At 42.7% G+C, this 16175-nt stretch overlaps 1 protein-coding gene across 2 annotated transcripts in view; it reads right to left on the reverse strand.

The window, feature by feature from the left end:
• The window catches only part of POU6F2 (POU class 6 homeobox 2), a 348304-nt gene that overhangs the window by 262213 nt on the left and 69916 nt on the right, over positions 1–16175 (reverse strand). The window contains exon 1 of one of the 2 annotated variants that reach the window (XM_059728668.1): positions 6225–6332. The exons of the other annotated variant lie outside the window; for it this stretch is intronic. The gene's annotated coding sequence lies outside the window, so the exon portion shown is untranslated. Of the gene's footprint in view, positions 1–6224; positions 6333–16175 lie in introns of those variants that run through there. 2 annotated transcript variants of the gene reach the window in all.

Raw genomic sequence — 16175 nt, forward strand, 5'->3', positions numbered from 1 at the left:
AGAGATTCAAAGCTTTGCACAGCCCTACTAGTTGGTCTAATAAAAGATATCGTCTCTACCACACCGACTGCTAAGGATACAGGCATTCATTCTGGCAAGTGGAATTCTCTCACAGGGGACATCTTCCAGATGTCAAGGCAGAAGATCCTTCGAGCAGACGGGGCATGTTTCCTCCACGAGAAACTCAATGAAGGTTTGCATACTGGCATTTTCTACTGGGAGACAGGCAATTTTCCCAGTAAAAATGTAATGCCTGCACACAGCCTGTGAAGATCATCATATCCTCCCTTGTAAAAAAGGTCTTGAAACTTCATGAACTTAATCCATTGTCTCCTTTGATGTGTGGGGCTTGGCAGCCTGCAGAGATGAGACCCTCTTAACTCAGAGACATCCTGACACCTTGAAAAAAACCCTGTGGTTGTCTAGGTAACTGCAGAAGGCTAGATCAATCAGACAGGAGACCCAGACTCACTGTGATTTTCCTAACCCCCCAACTCACGAATTTCTTTCCTGGGTAACATGGGTCCTGGCATCACACAAGATTCTTCAAAACTTTTATTAAAGAGCACATAGCACTGTAAGCTGCTCAGTCAAAATCAATGAGACTCCTCTCAGGTCTTTAGATGAGGACAAGAGCAAGGTGCTATCCAGAATATTTGGTCCCACTGGCTTTAACTAGTGAGGTGCAGGACCACCCACTCTTTCCTCCCCTTCAGCAAAACTTTATTATATCTATTTTGGCGTGCTCTGGGGATTGTTTTAAACAGAAGCCTGTAAGCAGAAACTTTATCAAATATAATGTAGTGGTCTATTAAATAAATGTTATGAGCCCATCACAATGTGTATACATTTACACTACAGCACTTGTGATTCCTCTACCGGGAATGAGCTAGGCACCAGTCAAATGCTTATGTCTTTTGATTTACTGTTTCCCTCCTCATATACAATTGTTTGTGGTGAGGAGGGAAGGGAAGGGAAGGAAAGAGAAACCACAGTGATTTTAAAGATGTTTGAGATATGAAAAGATGGCAGACAGGTCTGGCAGAGTTATGCCCCATCTCATAGTAGTTTCATAGTTTCATAGTAGCTAGGGTCAGGAGGGACCAGAACAGATCATCTAGCCTGACCCCCTGCCACAGGCAGGAATGAATGCTGGGTTCACAAGACCCCAGACAGGTGATCATCCAACCTCCTCTTGAATTTGCCCAAGGTAGGGGCGAGGACCACTTCCCTGGGAAGTTGGTTCCAGATTTTGGCCACCCTAACTGTAAAATATTGCCTTCTGATCTCTAACCTAAACCTATTCTCCATCAGCTTATGACCATTGTTCCTTGTCACCCCAGGTGGTGCTGGGGAGAAAAGGGCTCTTCCTATTTGCTGTTGATCCCCCCTGATGAGTTTGTAGGCAGCCACCAGGCCCCCCCTCAGCCTCCTCTTGCTGAGGCTGAACAGGTTCAGGTCCCTCAGTCTCTCCTCGTAAGGCCTGTCCTGCTGCCCTCTCACCAAGTGGGTGGCCCTCCTCTGATCCCTCTCCAGGCTGGCCACATCCCTTTTGAAGTGAGGCGCCCAGTACTGGACGCAGTACTCCAACTGCGGCCTGACCAAAGTCACATAGAGGGGGAGTATCACCTCAGTTAACAGCTCTACTAGAAAATAAATTCCTCACATAGAAATACACAATTGACCTTTTAAACTCACGCTTTTGGAGCATGCATTGTACTTTATGAATAAAAATATAAAATATCTATGTATTAACATATTGCTAGGCCCCATAATCAGATTATTGGGCTGACAAGATGCCATCAGAGTTGTTGTTTTGGCTGAACTATTTTCAATATGCTTTCATGTGACTGGAGTTAGCAGGCCGGATTCTGTTTCCCTGGGTGTGGATGTAATAGGGAATAAAATTTGTCTGGCTTGGTACAACTTTCCCTTCTCAAAAAATAAGAAAGATTGTATTTCCAGGCATGTATCATATCTACTCTCTTCTACTATACTTACCAAAAACATAAATATCTTAATATTTCAACAGTTATGAAATATAATATAATGCAATAAGATACAGCATAATAACATCCATCAGAAAGGACAACTTAAAAGAAAAGCATTGCATTTTCTGTGTAAAACGATATATAATGACCCTTGCCTAGAAATGGATCAATCTAGCTCCATTGGAGCAGCTGCATAAGCATTCAAAGCAGCAATAACTACAGGGTCTGGTGTGGTAGTTTTCTTCACAATGTCATCTCATTTTATCCCCTCTGAGCAAGGCTGAAAGTGATGCTGAAAAAAACATGTGGCAGAAACACATCTTCTGGGTTTTTTTCTCCAGAATTCTTTATTATTACAACTCTCAATTGTGCTAGCAATTTTCGGCTGTCTTGCACTAAGTCTTATACCAGAGCTTGCACAACTATAGCTAATTCTGTGCCAGCACTCTAAGCCACATTTTTGAATGGGGTTACAAATTTTGGGGGAAAGATCAATGTGGGGCAAAACTAAGTATACACAGTTTGCAGGTCAAGTGGATTTTTTTTCCCTTTTTAAATGTGTTTGCATTTTAACTATGCTTATATTTTACAGAACACACAGGGAAGGGTTCTCACATTTATAACCTAGATTATTAGATTTATTGTTGTTTTGTAAAGTGGAATGATATCTGCAGGTACTCCAAAGATGCATACATTAAAAAAAACTACTGTGTATATGGTTTTAGAATAGGTGTTTGGGTCTAATCAAGCTCAGTTCAGCCCAGGACCCAAGAGGGAAGGTTTTCCTGGACACACATACAAATACATCTCGAGTCTTTAGTCTGGAGTGTGAGTAATAGCAATCCACCAACAGTTAGCACAGTGAAGGGGCACTTGGAAGGGCTGGACATATTTAGGTAGGCGGGCCCCAACAATCTTCACCAAGGGTACTAAAGGAATTGACTGATAACATGGCAAAACCACTGGCGCAACTGTTCGAGCGCTCATGGCACTTGGGACAGGTCCTAGAGGGCTGGGAAAGAGCCAGTGTGGTCCCTATTTTCAAGAAGGGGAGGAAGGAGGACCCGGGCAATTACAGGCAAGTTAGCCTCACCTCTGTTTTCAGCAAGACCTTAGAAAAAATCATAAAGGATCACATTATGATCAGGGGGCCAGAGAGTCACACTATGGTAAGGGGCAACCACCATGGGTTTATAGCAGGCAGATCCTGCCTGACTAACCTGGTCTCTTTTTCATGACCAGATCACAAAGTGCTTAGATGCAGGAATGGAAGTAGATATTATTTACCTGGATTTTAAAAAGGCTTTTGACACAGTGTCGCACCCAATTCTTACAAATAAAGTGAGTAGCTGTGATGCGGATTTATTCAAAGTAAGGTGGGTGAGAAACTGGCTCACAGGACGCACCCAGAGAGTGGTGGTGGATGGGCTGGTTTCCCCCTGGAGGGATGTGGGCAGTGGTGTCCCCCAAGGCTCTGTCCTTGGACCAGTACTGTTTAATATCTTCATCAGTGATTTGGATGAAGGTGTTAAAAGCACCTTGTCTAAATTTGCAGACGACACTGAACTGTGGGGTACAGTTAACACACTGGAGGGCAGGGAGCGAATTCAGGCAGATTTGGACAGACTGGGGAAGTGGGCAGATCAGAATAGGATGCAATTCAATAAGGATAAATGCAAGGCGCTGCACCCAGAGAGAAAGAATCTCCAACACACCTACAGACTGGGGGGGTATCATTCTGAGCACCACAACAGTGGAAAGAGATCTTGGAGTCCTGGTTGACACAAAAATGAACATGAGCCACCAATGTGATGAGGTAAAAAGCAAGGCTAACCGCGCTCTTTCTTGCATCAGCAGGAGCATCATGAGCAGGTCTGGGGAAGTGATAATTCCCCTTTATGTGGCATTGGTGAGGTTGCAGATGCAGTACTGTGTCCAGTTTTGGGTGCCACACTTCAAGAGGGATGTGGATAACCTTGAGAGGGTTCAGAGAAGGGCTACTCGTATGGTTGAGGGCCTGCAGGTAAGACCCTATGAAGACAGACTGAGGGATCTGAATCTCTTCAGCTTCCGCACAAGAAGGCTGAGAGGTGATCTTGTGGCTGTCTACAAACTTATTGGGGGTGGGCAGCAGGGAATAGGGGGAACTGTGTTTACCAGCGCGCCCCTCAGGGTTAACAGAAATAATGGCCACAAACTGAAGGAGAATAGATTTAAATTGGACATAAGAAAGAAATTCTTTACAGTGAGGGTTGCCAAAATATGGAATGGGCTTCCAAGGGAGGTGGTGCTTTCCCCTACCTTGGAGGTGTTCAAGAAGAGATTAGATATGCATCTAGCTGGGGTTACTTAACCCCAGCACTCTTTCCTGCCTGGAGCAGGGGGTTGGACCTGATGATCTGCCAGGTCCCTTCTGACCCTAGAAATCTATGAAATGTATTAAATTTATGAACGGTGATTTTCTGTCATGTTTCCATCCTACAAATGGAGATGCAACCTGATGCTAGCTCACATATGAAGTCAGGGCAATGTAACTACTATTAACCTCAATCAGTTTTCCAAGGTGAACTAAATTTGAATGGGAACTGCTTGACTCTAGCCACAAACCACACTGCCCTCAACACCAGCAAGGGTTCTAAGGCTCAAGGTGAACCTTCAGCTGCCTTGCTGTGGCAGCAGTATAGCCCCTTTGTACTCCAGAAGCATAAGGGGGCTGAAGCAGTAGTCAATCTCATCCATTGTGCTTAGCACTGTGCTTAGCATTGTAAAGAACTGCACTTGTGAAATATATTTTTCTCCCACAATTAATGTTAAATAAAATAAAGGATCCATGCACAGTATGGAAGCTGGATTTATGCTTTTTTGCCTGCTTGAATCTTGTCTTCCTACATTAGCATTTAAATAATACCCAGCCAAAGAGAAGAAAGAACACAGTACTATGAGCAATATCCATGAGTTTGGGCTCTTTGTGATTACTGAAAGGAACTTATTCTTGATTTGCACACCTTCTTTTCTTCCATTTCTGTGCTTTTAAAAAAAATAAATCAAGAATGGGTAGCAGGTATGAAGGAATATTCAACAAACTAACATCACAGTAATGCTTAAAACTCTATCCTTTATTCAAATTTCCCATGGTTCCTACATCTAATTGAGTTTAGAAAAAAGAAAAAGGCATGACCAAGCCTTCTTCTCCCAAGTGATCATCAGGGAAGTACTGTTTGCCTTGCATTTATGAAAAAATACAAATGACATAAAGTCATGCCAGATAATGAGGGTAGGTTGATCTCACCATTAGCATATTCACGTGAGGCATCTTATGCTCCTCTGCTCCTGAGCACCTTTTATGCTACAGGCCATAAAATGGGCATTGTACCAGGAATTGATAAAAGGCTAGGAAGAATGAATTCCCTCCCTCAGTGTGAGCAGCTTCATGTAACAAGGGCTGCAGTAGCAGCTGGAGCCCATGTTCAGGCATTTGAACATACATATTCATCTACTAAATACCCTGGACATGAGACAGACCTCAAGGAATGCACATCTTTGCTAACAATGGGAAATGTATCAGGGGTTTGTAAAGTTTGTGTGCCTGGTGTTAGGGAGGCAAGCTTTCCCCTTTAAGGGTGCATCCAGATGAGCATGGCCATGCAGTATGTGGTGCTGCAAACACGTCTGCAGTGCCACATACTGCAGTTAGCTGTTCTCCACAAAGCAAGGGCACACTGCCCGTATGTGCGCTGCTCTGGGTTTTTTTCCCCATGGATTTTTTTGAGCCATGGATATACAGGGGTCAAAAAAATGAGGAGAAAAAAAATGGAGCAGCACTTGCACAGGTAGCATGTGCAGCTGAAAAGCGGAACCGGTCCGCCCAGAGCTGTGCCCCAGCTATTGGCCAGGCTCTGCCCAGCAGGATTGCCACAGCTGCAGCCCCAGGAGGCCCCCAGGACCCCAGGTAAGGCTGCTGGGGCCAGCACAGTTCTGGCCCCTGGCTCCCTTACCCAACCTGGAGTAACTTGCCATGCACCAAAGTGCGCGTGGCATGGGCATTCCCCGGGGACAAGTAGTTGCAGTGGTACGTGTCCCTGGGGAACCAAACATCTGCACTCATCTGGACATGGCTTCAGAGTCTTTCGGGGGACTCTGCAGCTTTGCTGTCTGATTTTGCTCCCAGCCAGTTCTCCTAACACAAAAGAACCCTTCATGGCCAAAATAAAGAAATAAACAAGTATAGCAAACCTTGAGCCTTTCTCCAGGCAGTAGCTGAGGGCCTTTTAACCGTAGCCGTTCCTAAAGGCAACCTCTGCTGGGTTACAGTCTGCTTTCAGCCTGCAAACTGCTCCTGCTCCTCCCCCTCCCCCTACAATGCCCCCCCCCCCTTTTTGTGCCTTGCACTTCCTCCCCTTGGCCTTTTAACTGCCAGCTTATCACCCACAGCTGGGCTCCAACCCTAGGGCTGTAATGGAAGGTTGTAACGAACTGACATTCTGTGCATTTGACGCAGAAGATGACACTGACTAATCTTTTTGAATGCTTAATCCACATTTCTTCCCTATAATCAGCATTACTACATAGCAGAATTGTAGTGATTCTTCTGCATTTATGTCCTTCTCAACATGAAGGAGGCAGGGGGAGGGGGGTGGAGCTTTTGGGCCTAGCACACATGGCCAGCAGGGTTTGATTTCTTTGAAACAAGAACTTTGGGTTATCTTATTATAGGTGCTTGGGTTCATAACAGTTGAGAAGGCGAGGCGGATGAGGAAAATGTTATCACCTGCATGCATGCACGTGTGTGTGCGCGCACACGTGTGAATGTGTGTGTGCGCATGCATGCATGTATATGCATTCATGCATACTGGGGACAGCAACTCATGTGAATATGCTTTGCCTACTCCAAATTTTTGTCCTGTAATACAACATCACCTCCTCCTGATGATAATTACAACATTACCATATTTACTTGAATACAAGATGACCCTGAATACAAGATGATCCCCTTATAATTAGATTCTATATATGGAAAACTTATAAATTTGTTATAATTTTCCAAGTGTACAATCTGATTATCAGAGTGTTGTCTTGAATTCATGCCACTTCCATTGCTACAGCAGGGTTAATTGTGGCTGGGGGATCAAATGGTCCCCTTGCCTTTTGCCCCACAATTTCTTTCCCCTGCAGCCTTCCTTCTCTCCCTTGCTGTCAGGCCCTATTCTCTTTCCAAGCACAATGTGGAAGTGAGCTGCATGTGACAGTAAGAGAGGAAAAGAGACCAAAATGAGAGTAGAAACTGCAGAGTGGGTCTGACTTTGGACCCAACCCAGACTGCTGCAAATTTCAGCACAAGTACTCAAGATCAACAGCATTTCAAGCCATGGTGACCCCACAGCCCAGCAGTGCTCAGTACATGCAGTACGTGTGTGTACTTTGAACATTTCCTGATCTTCACTGTTGAAAAACATGTATCTGTTTGTGTCAATGATACAGTGCTATAAATTGAATTTGTCACTTTATTGTACCTGATTAGATGAGGTTATTAAAATTAGTTATTAAAATCTGAAACTTCTTAAAATGAACACAACGCAGACCAGTTGATTCATCTGAAAATGGAGAATTTGAACTTTCTGCAACAGCCACATTATAAAATAGGTAAAGCACCTCTACACAGAGTCCCTACCCTCTTCCGCATGCTTTCAAAATTATTTCACATGCTGGGTTAGCATTCAGACTGCCTTCTGGTTCATATCAGGAAGAAATTTGCAGCTCCACAATATATGGTATGAAATGTACATACAGGGCATGTCTGCACAAGACACTATGGCGCAGTAGCAATCAGCTACTGTGCCATAGCTTGTTGCTACTGTGCAGTAGCATTGCCGGGGACTAACCACGAGGGGACGCTATTGTGCAGTAGTAATGAGCTACTGTGCAGTAGCATCAGGCAAAAACCTTGTGGTGATAGTACTGCATAGTAATGCTGGTTACTATGCAGTCATTTTAGTACTTCCTTATGCAAGTACTAAATTACCGTGCAGTATTAACTGTGCATTAGGCAGCTTGTGTAGACACGCCTACAGCCATTCAAGCATCCAGTCACCCAGAATGTCAGAGAGCATGACAGCAGGGTTTTTGGTTGTAGCCATGTTGGTCTAAGGACATAAACAGGCAAGGTTCTTTGGGTAGATGTGATATCTTTTATTAGACCAAGGTCGTGTGTAGATGAAATGAGGGGCATGTGTGCACGACACTTTAAAGCGGGCTAAATGCTTTGGCACTGCTGTAATGGTGTCGGTGTTTGCATGCCTCAGTGGTGTATTGCATATTAATTCCAGCAGCTGTAGGAAATTTGGCAGCGTAATGCGCCTTAGATGACTTTGGGTGCAGCCAACTAAAATTCCTCCAAGGGGCTGCCCCTACAGCTGCAGAGGGAAGCACTGGGCTTCGTGCAGCTCCACAGCTCTGCAGGAAGCCCATGTAAGCAGCCTGGCAGCAGCCTGGGAAAGCAGGCTCCACTGCAAAAAGGCGATGAGTCTGATCTTTTTTTTCACCCCACCCCCCTGGAGCCGGCCTGCCTGCCTGCCTGAGCTGAGCGGCAGGCCAGTGCTTCTGTCTGTGACTGTGGTGCCCCTGGGACCGCCTGAGCCAGGTGCCTGCAGACGGGTGTCACCTGGGGGAGAGGGGGCGCTGCTGCTGTGGAGGGAAGCACCAGCCCCCGCTGCAGCCCAGGGAGCGCTCTGCCGACCAGCAGCTTGCCCTCCCCGCCTCGCCGGAGAGGCAGGTAAATCAGTGGGGTGTGTGCATGACACAGGGGTTTAATCAGCCCTAAATTGAAGTAGTGGGTTTTTTTAAAACCCACTGCTTCAATTTAGGGCCCCCGTTTCATCTACACATGCCCCAGCTGAGTAGCTGGGGCAAAGGTCTTTGCAAGCTTTTGGGCACAAGTCCTCTTCTTCAAGCATAGAGAGACTTTGCTGTTCTGAGATCTGAGACAGTGTGTATTGCCCACGTTTCAGGGAGCCAGTATTCCCAGAATGCTTTGTGGGGGCCCACATCTCCAGGGGTTCCCAAGGACAGCCAAGCACAGAGGTAACCTTGATCGGATGGCCACCTGGGAAACCACACCCAGCCAGGGAATCCCAGCACACCCCGTCTTGCACTGGGAGTACAGAGCCGTAATGTGCCTGGTCTGTTTCCCTTGCCGAAGGCTGTCAACACTCACTTCCAGCTTGCAATGGATCCCTGTTGCATGTGCACCCTGCAGTTCCCAATACAGCAGCACCAGCAGGTCCAGTTTGTGCTGTCATCCTGGAAAGAGCCAATATTTTCTCGTGGAACCGCCATGGTTTTCTGCAACATACACTCACTTTCTGAAGCATGAAAAAGGCATACTTCTTGCAACAAAAATAACACCTGCCCATGGCCTGTGTTTGTATGAGAAGATGCTTCAGTACAAAACTAAAGTTCTAATGGAACAGCCGTTTGCTCCGAGTAGTACAGAAGTGTTTGTCTTCACTCAGCCTGTCAGAAAAAGCTTGGGAATGAATCTGGCAGCAAGCCAGGAGATAAGATCCCAAAGTAGCACTGTGTATTCAAATACTTGTCTCAGAATCAATGTTACAAACCAATACAATCTTCCCTCTGACATTTACCCTGTTTGTTGGCATGGTGCTAGACTCTTCTTCAGCCAATCTACTCCATGGTGTCAGGGACGGTAAGCGATGGGTGACAGAGTGGGGAGCGGGAGAGTTCTGTGCACTCAGCAGCATTTAGAGTTTTCCAAAAACTTCTAAGCTGGTTTTGCAAGAAATAAGAGTGGAACTCATAAGCTGGGTAAGTAAGACAGATGTTTCTCCAGCCACACCTTGTCTTTGGCCTACATCAGGCTGTCTGTTTTGCAACAAGAAACACTGGCTTCCATGGTATTTACTATGCTCTGACATCCAGGTATTCTTTATACAAGCAGGAAGCAGAATGATTTGCATCCTTAGGACTTGTGCCTAGCCACATTGATTTCAGTGGGAAATATTCCCCAGATGGAGGCTGCATGTCAGCTGCAAGGCATGGTCTAGTAATGCCCACAAGTTTCCCAGTGCTTGCTTGAGACAGCTTAAGTGATGGTGTACACACAGAATCCTGAACCAATTCCTTCATTGTCTACCATACCAGTCCACATTTTTGCCCATTCTTGTATTAGACTTGGCCTTAAACAATGATTTTGGTCTTCCTATACCTGACATCCTTATAATCTTCCTAGGGGTCATTTTTTACAATCCTGTCCACAGATTAGTTTGATTACCCCAGTGTTATATCTACCTGTCTTATTATTATATATCCTGGCTTTGAGCAGGGAGAGAGCAATCAACTCAACTCAGAAGATGGAGAAACTGATACTGTTTAAGTAGCCTAAAATCAGTGAAGTAACAGCTAATTTCCAGGTCACCATTATTCACAAGAAATATAAATGTACTTTCCATTGTGACTGTGACTGACATTACTGAATTGTGTACAGAACAATTTACTACTCTCCCTTATAAAACCCACCAAAGTGCACTGTTCAAACGTCCAATGGTTTTCTGTTCAATGCTGGAGGCAATTTGTCTCAGTAGTAAGATTTTTGCAATTGATGGTCTGTAGTTTCCCTCTTCCATTACCAAATGGGCCTTCTTGCAGCCACTTTGCAAGGAACCTCCTCTACACATTATCAGGAGTGAAGAATTCACCATCAATTTAAATATTCCACATCTAAGAACAACACTGCACGATAAACTAACACAAATATCCAATTGATTTATATAGAAACATTCAATAGTGCACCTCTAATCTAGTTAGGAACACAAGCTTCATTTTCAGGATGCCTGTACTCTTGCTAGGACTATTTTGTTGGATATTAATGTCCTCTTCAATTTGTGCTGGGAATGTAAGTGTTTGTGTATTAGTCATCTTTGAGAGGGTACTCATGTCTATCTATTTCTTAAAAAAAGGCATAGAGTTTGAAGGCAGGCACTTCACATTCAGTTATAGATATGTAACAGCAAGATATACTTCACACTCACCAAGTATGACTTTAGGAAACTATATGGGGTAGACTGATTCATAAAGGATCACCAAGTAATTTTTGAAAGCATCTGGTGGAAAGACTGCCTAGTGCAGCAATGTCTCTGTATGGTTCAAAGAGGGCATGGATCCTTGAGATCTAGTTTCCATATCACCCCTTCAGTGAATCCAAGAGGGCTGCAGCAGTAGGCTGTTTCTTCTGGAAGAGCTATGAGGAGCTGTGCTGCTTTATGGGATAGTGATGGAGAGAGATATCTACAAAGGCTCTGGGCTAATGTACATACAAATGCTTCTTCCTTTCTGAGATGTCCAAGATGGGTGGTATTTTCAGGGCACCAATACTATAAGACTCAGGTACCTGTTGTATCTCAAAGGGAAACAAGCCAAACCTCCTACTCACTTTGATCAGAAAAAGCTAAAGGCACCTGATAGAGTTTCCTGATCTTTTCCTGCCTCCTGCGCCCCCGTATATACCACACACATGGGAAAGTGTAAGCATAAGGTTAAGCTTTAGGACCAGATTTAGATAATTACAGTTCACAGAAAACACAGACAAATATCCAGGAACAAAATTTGATATAGATATAGATTTATAAGGATGCTAGATGATGATACTGATGATGATGATGATCATTATTATTATTACATTATGGAAGCACCTATAGGACCCAATGGGATCAGTGCCCTATTTGGCTGGATACTATACACTTATATAGTAAGAAACATTCGTGCCCAGAGAGCTTATAGTCTAAGCAAGGCATAAATACGGATGAAATTAAATATGTTCAATGGCTTTCCTGAATTGAAGCCTATCCAGGCAAGCCAAAGGGTGGGAAAAAAGCATCGCCTCCTAGTTTATGGAGAAAGGACTGAGGCACAAACTGATCAAGTGCCTTGCCTAAGGTCACACAAGAAGTGTGCGTCAGAGATGGGATGTGAACCCGGTTCTCAGGTTCTAGTCCAGTGCTTAGATGGATGTACTTTGAGCTTAAACCAAACAGAAAGAAGGTACAAAACCAGAACAAAGATTACTGCCATGGGTGGAGTGGAGACTGACTGAAAGAAGCAGACAGCTTTAGAAGAGATGAATATAAATCAATTCCCTTCTTAATCCTGTCAAAATCTTAAAAAATAAGTGTGGTGATAAGACCTGAAAACAACAGTACTGGACTGAAGTACAGCGATCTCAAGCCATACCATAGAACCTTATGAAAGATGACAACAGACCTTCCCTCCAAAAGGGCAGAACCGAGCCTGTAGTGAGGTATGGTAACCTTTGTTCAATTCCTGAATTCTTTGTGTATCACCACTCTTTTTCCCTTCAGGAAATACATGCTGCAAGGTGCTTCTCATGTTGTGTCATAGGTAGAACATTGATTGCATTCAAACCTTTTCCACTCGCCCTGTTTCCCTTATCCTGTGAAGTGCGCACACTATTCCGATCAGAGAACAAGATCATTCTGCAGGCATCCAGGCTATTTATCAAGGGGATACATTTTAAATATGCATTGTTTGCAACAAAGGAATAAAGCTATGAAAGGTTATTAGGAAATTAAATGCAGCTGTAAATTAATTTCTGTAATCACCATTCATTAATATTTAATATATTTATATAAAGGATAAATCGCCTCAATTCCCAAGGCATCCCACGTTTAATAATGTGGAAATAGCTTATCTTCTTCACATTGCTGTGACTGGATTTGCAATAACTAGCAATGTTAAATGCATTTAAAAAAAAATCAATAATAAATAAATACATAAGCACTTCCCCCCAGAATGCTCCTGATGTTATTTACAAAATTAAAAAAACCCCAACAGAATGGCAAGGGACTTTATAACCATTTCATTACTAGCTCCCTAATTGTATATGGTGGAACTGCATAATCTGTTTATTGAAATTGAAATCTTTGGAACTGTTTCTCCCCAGCGACATTAACAATAAGCATCCTGTGCAATAACACAGTACTTAATGTAATATAAACATTATATGCACCAGGCTTAAACTTCCTGTGGCTTCTCCTACTGGAATTGGACATTTTTTAACATTCTTGTGTTCTGCCACTGCATTAAATCACATATCTAATTTACGACTGTATAATACAATATTCACAGATTACAATAAATAAAGGAGGCTATGTTCAAAGAACACACACACACAATTGATACTAGTACAAGAAAGACTACATTTAATAAAATGGAAATAAAGCAGACTCTTCTAGGAAATCTGAATGGATTTTGATGTTCAATATGAAAGAAATTACTTCTGTTTTCCGTGTCCTGGAAGAGGCTCACAAATAATGAGGATAAGAGTGCGAGGTGCTGATCCTACAAATTCATACCTGGTGAATTTGAGGTTACTTATGTGGCAGCTTCATTTGGTTCTGTCCTATAAATATTTTTGTATGTAAATATTTTGGTCAACTAAGCACTGAATATGAAGGGGGATACTCATTTAACATTATTCATGCTTTAGTTTGCAAGATAACCTTGATGAAGATTAATCACATCAATAAGAATCAGTCATGTACATGATCTGTACCTTAATACCAAATCAACTTTAAAAAAGAATTGGAGGGGGCAGGGGGTTGAAAAAATGCGTTGTATAACACCAGGCTTGCATCTTGACTTGCAAAGAATTTTAAAGTATTATTTTATACTTTTGGAGATGCAAACTACTACTAATGAATACTTTGCAAAACTGTGATGGACTTAACAGAGGGCACATATACACATGCAGTTAATGAGACTGAACAAACTCTGGCAGTTTGAGCTGGAGTAAACTAATCCGCATAGGTCACCATCTACAAAGGTGTATAAGTGCAGTAATTTACTCCACCATTGGATAGTACTTATGTCTGATGGGACCATCTGACAGCACAGTAAATCAGCATACACCAACCTAATTGCTGTGTACATGTAGATAGTGATGCTTTACTGTGAAGTAAATTCATCTACTGTGCAGTAAAGTGCATGTGTAGATGCACACAGAGGCACACCTGAGCATCTAAAAGCCTCCGAGGGCACCTATACGTGCGTGTGGAGACTGCTTGTGCATGTGGAATTCCAGCATGTTGGAGCAGACTCAATCAAGTCTGCTGAAGCGTGGCAATTGCTGCCCTTCAGCAGCCTCCTGTATCTCATGTATCAGCATCTCCACACTTAAAATGGCAGTGGGGGCACTTGAACTAAAGCTCATTCAATGAGCTTTAGTTCAAGTGCCCCTGCCATGATTTTTAAGCGTGGAGACACTGTTACAGGAGATGTGGCAGTGCTTTAATTAAAGTGGCTCTTGGAGCCATTCTAATTAAAGTGCTGCCTCCCTGTACCCTGGTGCATGTGTAAAAGTGCCCCTATATACTGCAAAATGTCTGACTGATATAGCAAAGGTGGCACAGATACATGAAAATCACATTAAAAAAGAAGTTGATATCTGATGCTGGATTTCTGTGGAAATGCAATAATTAAAAAAAAATTCAGAATTTTTTAAATACACAGGGTCTGATATAATCTGTTGCTCTTCTCTTCACATTGTCATGAATGTTAATGCAAAGTGAGTGTAAAATGCTGCTAATTTCATTGTATTTTATACATATGGCATTGATGTAAGTGATGGGACAAGGCAATTGGTCTAAATGATTGCGCAGTGCCACATCATGGCCAGAACATTCTAAAAGCTTCTTCAGATCATATAGATTCTGATCCAATAAGGTGTTATAAGCACTGTTTGATCATTTGTCGAGAGAAGTCAATGGAAAGACTTGCAATGATTTTAATGCTGATGACTGGATGGAAACAGAAAGTATATTTGTAAACCAAAGATTTGCAAATCACCTTTAAAACATTAGTGTTCTCAAGAGAAGATCAAATATGAAAAAATGTGGAGAAAATGTGGCCAACAAGCTACCTACATCTCCTCTTCACCTAGTACACATTTTGATTAAATATTATAAAATAAGGACGTGCTATAGATTATTTCATTAGTGAAAATGTATTAAAGATATAGTCTTTTAGTAAGACACAACACAAATCTAGTATGACACTGAAAATGCCCAAGCAAACATACATTAATGAAAGGTTAATGCATAAGGGATGTAATTTATTATACTTGTTACACTTACTGAGGTTTCCAGAATACTTTATGAACCCTCTGAATTAGCCTGAATGCTTTTAGCAAGTTTTCTTTTATTTTCTAAATGCAAATTTTTATATTACAACTTAATCTTTGAATATAGTATTTTTTGTCCTTCTTAAAGAAAGATGAAAATATCCTTAGAGGCTTCCTGATACAGAGCAATGCAAAGGGAAAGATAAAAGATTTGGGCTACGCACCAGTAACTGCTTGTACTGGTTTAAGTATCCCTTTTTGACTTTTTGTAGTGTACTCAAGTATTCCACAGCATCAGCAGTTCTGCTTGGTTATGAAAGTTAGCTAACAACTCATTAAACTCCATCCACTGTACTTTTTTAAATATCTAGTTAATTTTCTGTGAATTAGATCGTATTGCAGTTAGTTCGTTGTCAGGGCAATAGCAGGTTCAAAGTCAGTGAGTCAGAAGAAAAGTTAGAGTTTTCCCTTTTAAAATTTTTCATAAGCATCTCAATCTCCTGATCACCACAGTGCACCTAAAGTCTGCATGAAGCCCCAAAACAGCAATGGTATCACGGCCTCAGATCTCTCCTATGACATTACTGTTATCCAGTATTTTATTTTCAATCTTCTAAAACCTAATGCTAAATATTGTTGTGTATGTCATGGCAGGAATTTGGATGAAACAGAATTTTCAGCACTGCAGTGTAAGTCAATATACTTTCAATGTCTATCTGTCCTTTAGGTGTAAGAAACATAGGAAAAGGCTCTTTTACATTTATTCTAGGCACATTTATATACGGCATAGCAAGTGAAATTCTTTTTCCGTCAGTGGATGCATCTACACGTGCCTGTAATTGCAACACAATAAACTCCCGGGTGCACGTTTACACTCACTCCCAGGATCACAGTATGTTGAGCTGGGTCAGAGCAGCCCCTGCTGCCAGTCGAGCCAAGGGGTCAGTCTGCCAGCCTGGGGATGCTCCAACCCTGTTCAACATGCTGCAGAGGGGCTGTCTGGGGCATGAGAATGCTCCAGTACGGGGCTAGCC

Source organism: Alligator mississippiensis, chromosome 5 (genome assembly GCF_030867095.1).
Source record: "Alligator mississippiensis isolate rAllMis1 chromosome 5, rAllMis1, whole genome shotgun sequence".
Taxonomy (NCBI): domain Eukaryota; kingdom Metazoa; phylum Chordata; order Crocodylia; family Alligatoridae; genus Alligator; species Alligator mississippiensis.